This window comes from Euprymna scolopes, chromosome 13, assembly GCF_053919585.1.
Source record: "Euprymna scolopes isolate OS-2025 chromosome 13, ASM5391958v1, whole genome shotgun sequence".
Classification (NCBI taxonomy): Eukaryota; Metazoa; Mollusca; class Cephalopoda; order Sepiida; family Sepiolidae; genus Euprymna; species Euprymna scolopes.
In genome coordinates, this window is record NC_136494.1 from 118407825 (window position 1) to 118419694 (window position 11870).

General features: G+C 33.8%; 1 pseudogene; it reads left to right on the forward strand.

Moving 5' to 3' along the window:
• Window positions 1-8655: 8655 nt before the first annotated feature.
• Window positions 8656-8771, forward strand: LOC145292438 (5S ribosomal RNA; annotated as a pseudogene).
• The last annotated feature ends 3099 nt before the right edge of the window (window positions 8772-11870 follow it).

The window sequence follows — 11870 nt, forward strand, 5'->3', positions numbered from 1 at the left end:
TCTGGCGAATAACAAGCAGAGTCCTGAACAGAAGTGTGTCCTTTGTTTCTACCATCATCAATGAACCTGAAGTAATTTCATCAGCCTCTGATAAAGCAAAAATCTTTGAAAAAAAAACTTGCAGCAAATTCTAACCATTGCGATCATGGCCTCCTACCTCCCGTACTACCTCCTCTGACTGAAAACACACTATTCAACATATCAATACCTGTACCTGATGTTGCCAAGCTTATCAAACACCTTGATTCCAGTGAAGCAACTGGTCCCAACGGCATTCCAGTCATAGTGCTCAAAAAGCCTCAAGCAGAACTATCTCCAATACTTACAAAACTATTTTAATGTTGCCTTAAAGTGCCATACTTCCCAACACTCTGGAAAACTTCATCAGTCTGTTCCGTATTAAGAAATTCCAGAAATCAGTCATATGTCTCTTAGTACAGACCAACCGGTCCTCTGTACATTATGAGTAAGTTGCTGGAATCTGTGATAAAGAGATATATGGTCAACAACCTGAGCAAAAATAACTTGCTAAGTGATATGCAATATGGTTTCCGTTCTGTGAGATCTACAGCTGATGTACTTACTGTAATGTCACATAGGATTAGTAAATCTATCGACAGGGGCGTTGTTTCTAAAGCAATAGCTCTTGACATATCCAAAACTGATAGAATTTAACATAAAGGTCTACTTCACCATATCGCCAGGTATGAAATAGCTTGAAATATCCTCTTAATCATTAAATCAATTCTGCCTGATTAGCTTATAAGAGTAACCGTTGATGGGTAGAAATCAGAAACTCAAGATTCAATCCTTGGCCAAACTTTCTTCCTGACCTTCATCAATGATCTCCCAAATCACATTCTTAGATCATTTGTAGACATTTATTCAAACGAGACCACAATCTATGGCAACACTTCAAAAGCTAGTAATGACCCAGATCTTTCTGATTCTCTCTCTCTGTCTCTCTCTGTCTCTCTCTGTCTCTCTCTGTCTCTCTCTCTGTCTCTCTGTCTCTCTCTCTCTCTCTCTTCTGATAGTGAGAACGTTGTACAATGAAGGAAAAGGTGTTTGGTTAATTTTAATGCATCAAAACAATGCTTCTCTATTTTCATCATAATCGCTCTGACCCTCATTACGCCCCAATTGAAATGAATGGTTCTTGTCTTTGGGAAGCTCCATGTCTTGACAAGCTTCTTGGACTTACTTTTACCCCTGATCTGTAATGAAACACATACATAATATATTTTGCCAAGCATGCTGGAAAAATAGGTGGAACACTTTACCGTTCCAGAATGTATTTCACTGCCGATACAATCCTCTACCCGTATAAAAGCCAGATACGCCCTAAAATAGAGTATTGTTGACACATCTAGGTAGGAACTGCTCGACACATCCTATCCAGCCTTGATAGAGTTCAAAATCGGATTTGAAACCTAGTAGGTGATGCCCTTTTACCTTCCCTGCAATCTCTTTCCTATAGAAGAGATGTTACGAGCCTGTCTCTGCTGTATCGTTATTTTCATGACAAGTGCTCAACTGAACTCCAATCTATTGTCTCTCCTGGCCATTTTTTTACAAAAAAACACTTGACTAGCTACGGCCACTATATACGATTTACCCCACGCTCTATCTGTGCCTTAATCTAAACGCAGATTTTATGTAAAAAACTTTTTTCTCAGAATTACCTGTCTGTGGAACATTGTTACGCTGGTCTGATTTCCAGTTGAATACAGCATTGTAACCTTCAAATCTAATGTATAAAATTTTTATTGAATCAAATTCTACCCAATTTACACCATTAACCATTAATAAACTACTTTAGATTCACTAACGCTTATCCTCGAGTGGCCTTCGGACCTTGATAAGTAGTGACTTTCGAATATTAATAAAATACTAAACCCCACGCCATGATTAGACATGTAAAATTGTGAGGACTCAACTCTGGCAGCTTGAAATTATCGCAATTATATTAAAAAAAAAGACGTATTCATCGCCTTTTTTCTTTATAAGATTTATACATTTCTACCTTCTGTGTTAAAGAGATGTTTTAGTTAATAATTACATTTAGATAATAATTACATTGTTTCAAAGTGTCAGATTGCACGTTTTATGGCAATATATCATTGACGAATCTAGTATGTTTAACTGTAAACTACCTTTTAAATAGCAAACGAACCTTTTAAAAATCGCACCATCTGGTTATTGTAATCAGTGATACTGACTTATGTGAAAACTCCTACTGAGTAAATAATAATAATAATAATAATAATAATAATAATAATAATAATAATAATAATAATAATAATAATAATAATAAAATGTAATAGTAAAAGGTATTTATCATCAGATACTCTGAATAATACTTAGCGATCATCCACAGCCAAAAATTTTATGAATAATCGTTTCTGCAGCTACAGTTTTAGTTTTGACTTATTTTTTATTCTAAATAAATCGCACTTCCTCTTACATCTCAAGGTTCGGTGTTTTGCAATTTTGTTAAATCCTTTGTAAAATTATGATCATAAACATCACATTTATCCCAAATCCATTGTTTTACATAGCAAACATATAATTAAACAATGCTTAATGACGGTTGAAATCGATTCATGGTTTACACAACAGAAGAATACAGGTTTTGAACAATAATGGTTATTTGAAATGGTTTTAGGATTATTTTACATTCTCTCTGTGAACAATACTTTTACTGTCATCGAAATCGCGTGGTTCGTCACGGGGAACAGTCCAATCGCCAGAACCACCTACGGACGTGTCTGAGGTGGGCTCTCTGTTTCCCCTCATTTCGGTTATTGCTAATTCTGCTACATAGCCATAATTTAGATTGTAAAGAACGGTAGCGAAAAGCAGATTTTAGATATGCAACACAAATGAAATCGATTTCTGTAATATATTCTATTGGTAGATTCCATGAACAAAGCTTCTTTCTTAGAACTGCACGCCTGTGGAACTCTGTTCCGTCTGCCTGCTTCCCACCTGACTACAACTTGGATGTCTTTAAGTCCAACGTTAACAAATTCCTAATGAACCGCCCTCTTAAGTAAACACTTCATTAAATCTCCACATTTCCACATTAACGTACTGTACTTGCAATAACCCTTATCCCTGAGTGGCTTCCGGGCCTTGATAAGTGGTGACCACCGTGTAAAAATAAAAAATTTCATTTATTAATTATCGTATGAAATACCCTACTGTAAAATATCAACAAGATATGCATGCATTTTTGTAGGCGAGGGTGCACTTCATCTATGGTTTTTAAAAACACCGCAGGATCTTATAACTAACCTAAATAAATACGTAAACAGTAAAGCAAACTATTCTAAATGAGTTTCGTATCTGTGATCATTTTGCTTTTAATTAAAAAAGTGGTTTAAGGAATCACTCATATATAACATGGCAAATAGCCCAATATAACTACAAATTAATGTTGTAGAGCATTTGCGTAAATAAAGTTTGTGGGATTAGTCTGATTTACGCTCGGTTGATCCAAGGACAAACATCCCATTAAGATTATTAATTGATCCTCATAATAGTTTATTTAATCGCTTCCGAAAACTAAACAGGATAAACATTACTTTTAATAGATGTTTTAAACAACAATTTAGAATTAGATTGCTGTTAACTCTACGCATGCGCCAACTTTTTGCTTTATTTAAGATTGTGTAATAGACATTAGCTGTAGTCGCCTTATTGATGTCATTTACGTCCGGTCAGACACAAGGTAAGGTGTGGGATTGAGAAGCCGGCGCACTAAGATATACATACTCTAGCATACAAAAGATACCTGTCTAGATTCGTTGGTATTCCCCAATAGGTTCGCCTCAAGCGATTAGCAAAAAACTAACCTCTTCTTAAGGAGTTTAAAGCTTGACAGGGTAGACTTATAAGGTTGAAGAGAACTACATCTTAGCCCGATAGCAACAAAGCTGTTATTGAATTGTTATCATAATTCTGATGAGTTTAATATATCAAATTTTATTGTGGGTGTAAAGAAATATAAGAAATGATCATTTTATACATGACATAAAAACAGGGATGGGATCTCTTGTCAGTCGCTATAAGGGAAAACGCCATTATCCTGTAGTATCGCGAGTGAGACGTTGCAAGGGCTACTCTGTTACGATAAGCTCTTTCATTAACTGGGATGCCACCCTGCCAATTGTCATAACAGAATATAGGTATGTAGCGTTCCCTTACCGCAGGAGGTGGTAGTGATAATTGTTACATAACTCCTGAAAGCTAATGGCGGTACACCACACTCCTTAATTCTTGTTGTTCTTGGTTGGCAGCATATTTTCGATTGATAGTTGGAACAAGATTTATACAGGAAGACAAACACAATTTGATGCCAGTTCTTGGAACAGTACAACAATGGAATTGCAACCAGAGGAAATTACTTCGAAGGAGACTAAAGTTTCGTCTGTGTATTATCAATAAAAGTGTCCATACGAAAAAAATCTGAAAACTTATTGAATACACATTGAAACTTACTTTAATATCTTATCAAAATCGGTTGGTTGGTTGTTTTTGCTTTACGGCATATCAACCCTTTTCGGGTTATTTAATGCCGAATCCAAAGATTTTGAAGAAAATTTTTTTTAATAGAATATATTTGTTGTTTTCAAGTCGGTTTCTATTCAACCGATAGTTGGGACCCTAACAGGTACTACCACTCCGGGTCAGAGTGGACCTGGGAGCAATGGTAATTAAAGGGTGGCTCCACATTCCCCAAAGCCTGTAAACTGGGGCCTCATCACTGGATATAGTTTAAGATCATATCCAGGACCCTTATCAAAATCGGATCCATTTGCCTTAGCTAAAAATTGTTTCTGCGTATTTACTGAGATGTCTAAAACGCTCTTTTGGTTCTAAATAACTAAAGATCTGATCATGTGACTGTGAATTGACTATTGAATGACTAGACTGTAGTTACATGCTTTTGTGTTAATTTCACCTAATAAATGTATTAAATTATATACGTCGACATCTTACAAAATGTAATTTAAATTTAAAAGTTCATAAACATTTTTCAATCATCAAATTTTAAAAAAGCCAATATCGAAACCGGAAGTTTCATCGCATGTATGGTTTGATTAGTAAGTTGAGAGCAGGCTCGAGTATATTTTTCGACTATTAACGATTGACATGCGCTAATAGTCAATTACCGCGTGTCCCCAGTGTAGCGATTCATAAATAGATCAAGGTGGCTAAGCAAGCTTCGCGTAGTAGGGCCAATCGCTCCCCTTTTCTCTTCAGCAATCGGTTGTGATACATATTAATCAAAGAGTTCGCATATTTTAATAACGTGAGGTTCTCTACTAACGGGGCTAAAGGCACAAAAATGTAAACACACGTCGCACCATATTTGCCGTTTGCAAACATAAACACCATCAAACAAGATTTAACCAACCATACGTATATATGTGAACTGTTGACCTGTCATTGATACTCATGCTACGTACAATCATCCGCACTGTAAACACACTACCACAAACCTAACACTTTACATACGTTCCTTGGCACCCAATGTCACCTATCACTTTGCTTTTACAGTTTAATATTAATCGAATTAATACGTATGATTGTCGGCGTTTGACTTTGTATTCAGTTATTAACTGATTACAACGGTAAATAGCGTGTTGCTTAGTGCTACACTAGCAGTATCAGAATTTTGGGGACATTCGCAGGCGAAGTCGCCATTTTGAATATACACCTATCTTTCTTTCAGATTTTAATAATAGTAAAACGTAATTTAAACCCGTAAATTTTATTTCAATAAAACGAGCAAAGACCAAATTTTAATATCATAAAAGCTTTAATAGAGAAATAAACAATTTTATTTATTTTTCCGTCGATTTCTTCACTTAACATTCGAACAATAACATTACTTGAATCTTACGATAATTATTTTAACGGCAAAATAAAGAACTTACCTGGTTAATGAGTAAGATATGCTTTCTTTTAATCTTCCTGTATGAGAATTTATTCATATTTATGTATTATAATCCATGTATTTTTAAATGGAAGGATTTTTCCAAGACACATCGCGACCACGCGTGCCTTTAAAGCAAGTTGTAACGACACCGGAAGTGAAAAATTATCTCTTACTTATGTACGGAGGCCTATAAGTGTAAAAAAAACCCCACTAATTCAGAAACCTTAATAATCTCGATATTGGATTATATTGAATAAAGTGTGGAATTCTTCATATTTACAATATATGATTAAACAAATATTTAATGTAATAATAACAATAATAACAAACCAAAACACGTCTTCTTTATAATATAAGTTTTTTATTCCGTTTTGTATAAAATAAACGAAGGTAACACTTTAGGATTGACATTTCCTATTTTGCAATGTAAGTAAGATTTTAATCAAATAATTTCTTATAAATTCTTCAAAGATGTGAGAAATTAAGCAGAAAGGCAAAGAAATTCCATTTGCATTTATTGAAATAAGAAATTGAGTTTATTTTAAATTCAGTGGGAACAAATTAAGATAAGTTTGCAAATGTCTTTAAAACAAGAAAATAAATAAAATTTTCCAGCGTACATTTTGAAATCAGAATAAAAGTTTAAATAATTTTATTAAAAACAAAATAAGAAAATATAAATTCTCTTTAGACAGATTTAAATTCCAGAATAAAAAGTTTTTCAATATTTGTCTTTTTTTTTTTTACAAGAAAATAAATTTTTCCAGCAGACAGTTTGAATTCAGAATAAAAGGTTTGGATTCAATTTTTTTTAACAATAAAATAAGAAAATCTAAATTTCCTTGGACAGATTTATAAAACATGATGGAAAGTTTGCAATAATTTTTTTTTTTACAAGAAAATAAATTTTTCCAGCAGACAGTTTGAATTCAGAATAAAAGGTTTGGATTCAATTTTTTTTAACAATAAAATAAGAAAATCTAAATTTCCTTGGACAGATTTATAAAACATGATGGAAAGTTTGCAATAATTTTTTTTTTTTACAAGAAAATAAATTTTTCCAGCAGACAGTTTGAATTCAGAATAAAAGGTTTGGGTTCAATTTTTTTTAACAATAAAATAAGAAAATCTAAATTTCCTTGGACAGATTTATAAAACATGATACATTGTTACACTGAATAAAAACACAAAAAATATATCCAGTTAGATAGAAATGTAACTTATCTTGCCTTTGATAACTTTTATTTGTTCTATATTTGTTTTGGGACAACTTTTTCGAATTTCTCAACTCACTTTATAAGTTCTGGAAGTATATTCCAGAAAGAAAATAAACCCACTTTAAAAATAGAAATTACGAGTTTTTTATATTTTATCTTGCCTTTGATAACATTTATTTGCTATATTTTTGTTTTTAGACCACTTTCTTTTTAATCTATGTGTACAGACAGAGACAGTAGTAATACAAACGTAACTTTTTATCGCCGAAACATTTTCGGCGATAAAGTGAACTTACCTGAAAAATTAATGTTTTTTACTCAAATAAAGTTTAAAAAGTCAAAATAAAATTTAAATACAACTTTCTCATCAGTTACAGAAAGTTAAAAAATACGGGTAGTAAAAAAAAAACAAAAAAACTCACCATTATTCCAATAAAATTCTTTAAAAACTAGTAAATACGTCTGAACGTCTGCTCCGAAGAATGCTGAATGTCGGGTCAGAGCGTGGCCTTCGTGGACGGTGTTTTTGCCTGACTTAAGGGAGATAACTTGTCCGGTTTTTTTATTATTGTGCCTTGACGCTATCGTAGAAAAAATCTGATAGTTTTCATTTTTTCAATAACACGAATTACTATATGACGCAGATGTTCATTGGTATTTTTCTTTTTTTAATATCTTAAAGAAATACCTGAATATTTTTTTTATTATACTATACATCTGCATAATCCGAATTCGTCTTTTTTTTATATATCGAAAAAAAGGAAACCAGGAATTAAATATAATTATATAAACTGATCGACTATTAATTACTGGAACATTCTAAACAAAAATTAAGCTTCCACGTAAAAAAAAAAACAAAAAAATAACACGTGGTTATCGAAAAAAGAAGGATTTAAATTTTGGACTTTACCGGTAAATTACCAGATAAGTGATATTTTTTGTTGTTTTAAATTTGAGTATTTTATTTATTCATGTTTTATCTTCAATTTGTGATATATAAAACGTTTCAAGCAAAATTAATTATTAAATTTCTCATAGACATTCCAAAATGGGGGGGGTGAATTTATAAAACAACGTTTGTCTAAAATATTATATTTAGTTTATCGGAAAGAGCATAAAATTTTACATTCACCCTGAAAAAAACGTAACAATTGAACGAATAGGAAAATTTTGATAGATTTTTAAAGTTTAAAAATTGAAAAATATTCATCTCATAAAAATCAATTGATTTCATTACGTAACAAAATGGCTTCCCAGAGCGCACGCACGCACTTTGTAAACACTGTTTTTTAAACAATGAAAAATAATATTTCTATTATTTTTTAAACAACTTAAATAGTTTATTTTGGAAGCATATTCTATAAAGAAAATAAATAACCCACTTTAGAAAGAGAAATTACGGGTTTTCTATATTTTAATCGCAGTTTTCTGTTAGGGGTGTCAAAAATTCCCCCAAAATTCTGATACTGCTAGTGCTACACATATGGGATATAGGCATAATCGCGTTGACACACCGGTTCTCGTCAGATCATCGAAGTTAAGCAACGTTGAGCCTGGTTAGTATCAGATGGGTGACCATTTGGAAATTCTGGGTGCTCTATGTACTCTCCGCTTATCTCAGCGTTTGTTTCCAGTCGTCCTGTACTTCACTTGTCAACGGTATTAAAATATGTCGTCACAGGAGAAGTGTGGTTGGAAATTGCGCACCCCTGTCACAAAAAATTTCACGCGCAAGCAACCCTTCGTGGGAATCCATAGTCCGTCCAAGACTAAAGGAGCCTGCTTTTTTTTATATCAGCGTAATGGTTAATGCAGCCAACTACGAGGATCGTGAAAAAGTGGGAGGATGCTAGGGTGCCCAAGCACCTGCCCCTTTTACTCCTGTTTTAAAAGTGCCCTTTTCAGAGGAATGTATTATAAGCCCGTGCCCCACCATTACTATATTTTTGCCGTTTATTTTTTTCATTTGAGTACTTTCCCTGAAAAAGTTCCCTGCACGTCACTGCCGACTACTATCTCGGTGGTCGTGGGTTCGAACACTGTCATAGTCAGTCACGCTGATAAATCGTAGTGATGACGAAACACGTGTCCATGAGTAACTATGTTATCCAGAAGGTGTTTGAAGGTAGACTAATCGCAGTTTTGCTGTTACTATGAAACCACATAATAATGCAAAATGCTGTACGGTAAGGACATTAGATCTCTTGTAGCCCCTCTTAAGATAACCTATCTATTGAATATTCTTGTCACATTTAGGTTGGTGCACTAACCACTAGCCCATCTCTTAGATAGGGTGCAAAACTGATTTTTGAACCTTTTACAAGTACTACCACGGAATATGCCTCGAATTCACCCTCAGCGTCAATGCTTCTGATCCTTCTGTGCAAAAAAATATCTTTTCTCTGTAGAGGTCCCTTGATGCCAAAAGTTTTGTTGGTACTAGTGCACTTATTGATCCGCACTGAAATAATAACGTTATTATTTAGAAAGCCATTCTTAACATGGGGATGCGAGGGTGTTTTGTAACTATTCTGTACTCTAACCTTGCAATTTAATAAACACATATATCATAAAACTTTAATTAAACTTGAAAATCCTATTTAAAAAAATAGCGCGGATCAATAAGTGCATTAGCACCGTTTTGTTTTTATACTCTAATAGTTTCTTTCCTCTGATCGGTTGCCTCTGGAACCCTATGCCTGCTCCCGGTTTCTCCTAACATAACAGCTTGCAGAAATTAAAATGTAATGAAAACAATTATCTTTCTGCTCAACTTCTTATTCAAATAGCTACCTATAAACCTGACCACTGTCACGGTACTCCTTTATGCTTCAGTGACATGCTTGCTTAGGAGGAACAGACGTAAAACTATTTGCTATGCTAGAAGTAATTATAAGATAATAGAAGTAAAATAAGTTTTAAGGCACAGGGGTTGTCTTCTTCTTCATGCATGAACATGTTCCAGCTAAATGCTTATTATCGGATAAGCCTATCTCAGCAATAATAGACTTGCTGAGAGACTATAACTATAGCTACATTTAACACTTTATTATGTAGGGATTCGTCGCAGTTATGGCCACAAAATCATGGCGTGTACTTTTTAAACATACTTTTGCTAAAATGCTCTTTGTTAATTATACCACTGTGTTTGTTTTTATTATTACTTACCTGCAAGGGACAATACTGGCGACGAGGAATTCGAAATTTACAGTGGTCAAGAGATTAAACAAGATAATGCAGTGACTACCAAAAACTGGAAGCCAACAGCATACATTTTCTCATTGGCTATATAACATTATGGTCGGAAACATAGCGGTGTTTGATCTTGATATAACCACCTTAAAACGAATCAACCTTCGTCCCAACCAATACAACCGAATAAAGAATTCTATTCGATTGTTTTGTTCTCATTACTGTAGACATTCTCGACCCAAAATAAAGAGGTCAATGTGTTATCGCTGTCATGTATTTTATTTATGTAGTTATTTGTATTCCTTTCATGTTTCAGCCGACATTTGTTGTTTATTACTAATGACATGCTCGAAGCGATGCCGTTGATGGCGTCCTGCGGTGACAACCTGACGGAGGGACACAAGGTAGAAGAAGCCAGATGTTAAGGGGCTTCTTTTTTTGGCTCTTGCCATACTGAGTGAGATCTTAATCTACAAGAACAGCCAAAACAAACAAATAAATGATGTTAAAACTAAATAAACGATGAACATAATGATATGGTTTTAGCAGAGGATGTTAACGGGAAAGAGGTTTAATTATATAAAAGGAAGAAGGTGGGGGGAGGAGGAGTAAATAAGAGGAAAGAAGACGAAAGAATTGGGGCAGAATAGAAGAAAAGGCGAACAAAAAGTAGGAAGTGAAAATAAGAAAAGGATAAAAGGAAGAAAAAGGAGGATAATCGTAAGAAAGCGAAGGGAGGAAATAGAAAAGGACGAGGAAAACAAAACAGGGAGAAGAAAACAAAGAAAAAGATTAAAAAAAAAGGAAGATTAAGGAGGTCGGCACAAGAAAAAGGAGAATGAGAATATATAAAATGAGCCTGGTTGCCCGGAGTTGCCCGGTGTTTCGAGGTGTGTTGAGCAAAAAAAAAAAAAAAAAGGGTGGTAGTAAACAGGCAGGCAGATTCGAACTCGTATCGTGAAGGAGGAAAAGAACGTCAAAAAAACGTGACGTCTTTGTCATTGCGCCCATCTCCAAACCGGAAATGGCAAAGGTTTAAATTAAGGCTAGTCAATTAAAAACATGGGAATGACTTTCTAAAATATTGGCGAAAAAAGCTACCTGTCTTTGTAGGAAAGTGGAAACAACTTTCACTAGGAAAACATAAGAAATATGTAACAGAAAATTAACAGTTTCATTACACATCAACATACACACACTTATACACACGTACTCATATACACACACACTCATATATATATATATATATATATATATATATATATGCCTAAAGTTTTTTCTCGCTCTGACATTTATATTAAACCCCTACTTTTATCCTATTTAAAAATTATTAAAGCGAACTTCTTAATATACTCAGTCGTGGATATGCGAGCGACTATATGAAGTTTAACTAATATATAAAAGTGACCTTTCCGGTATGTGTGTGAAAAGTCTCTATAAAACTTTTCTCTGGATATTTGGTGTACGACGTTGAAATTTTATATATAGAGTATATGAACTTGTAGCACATT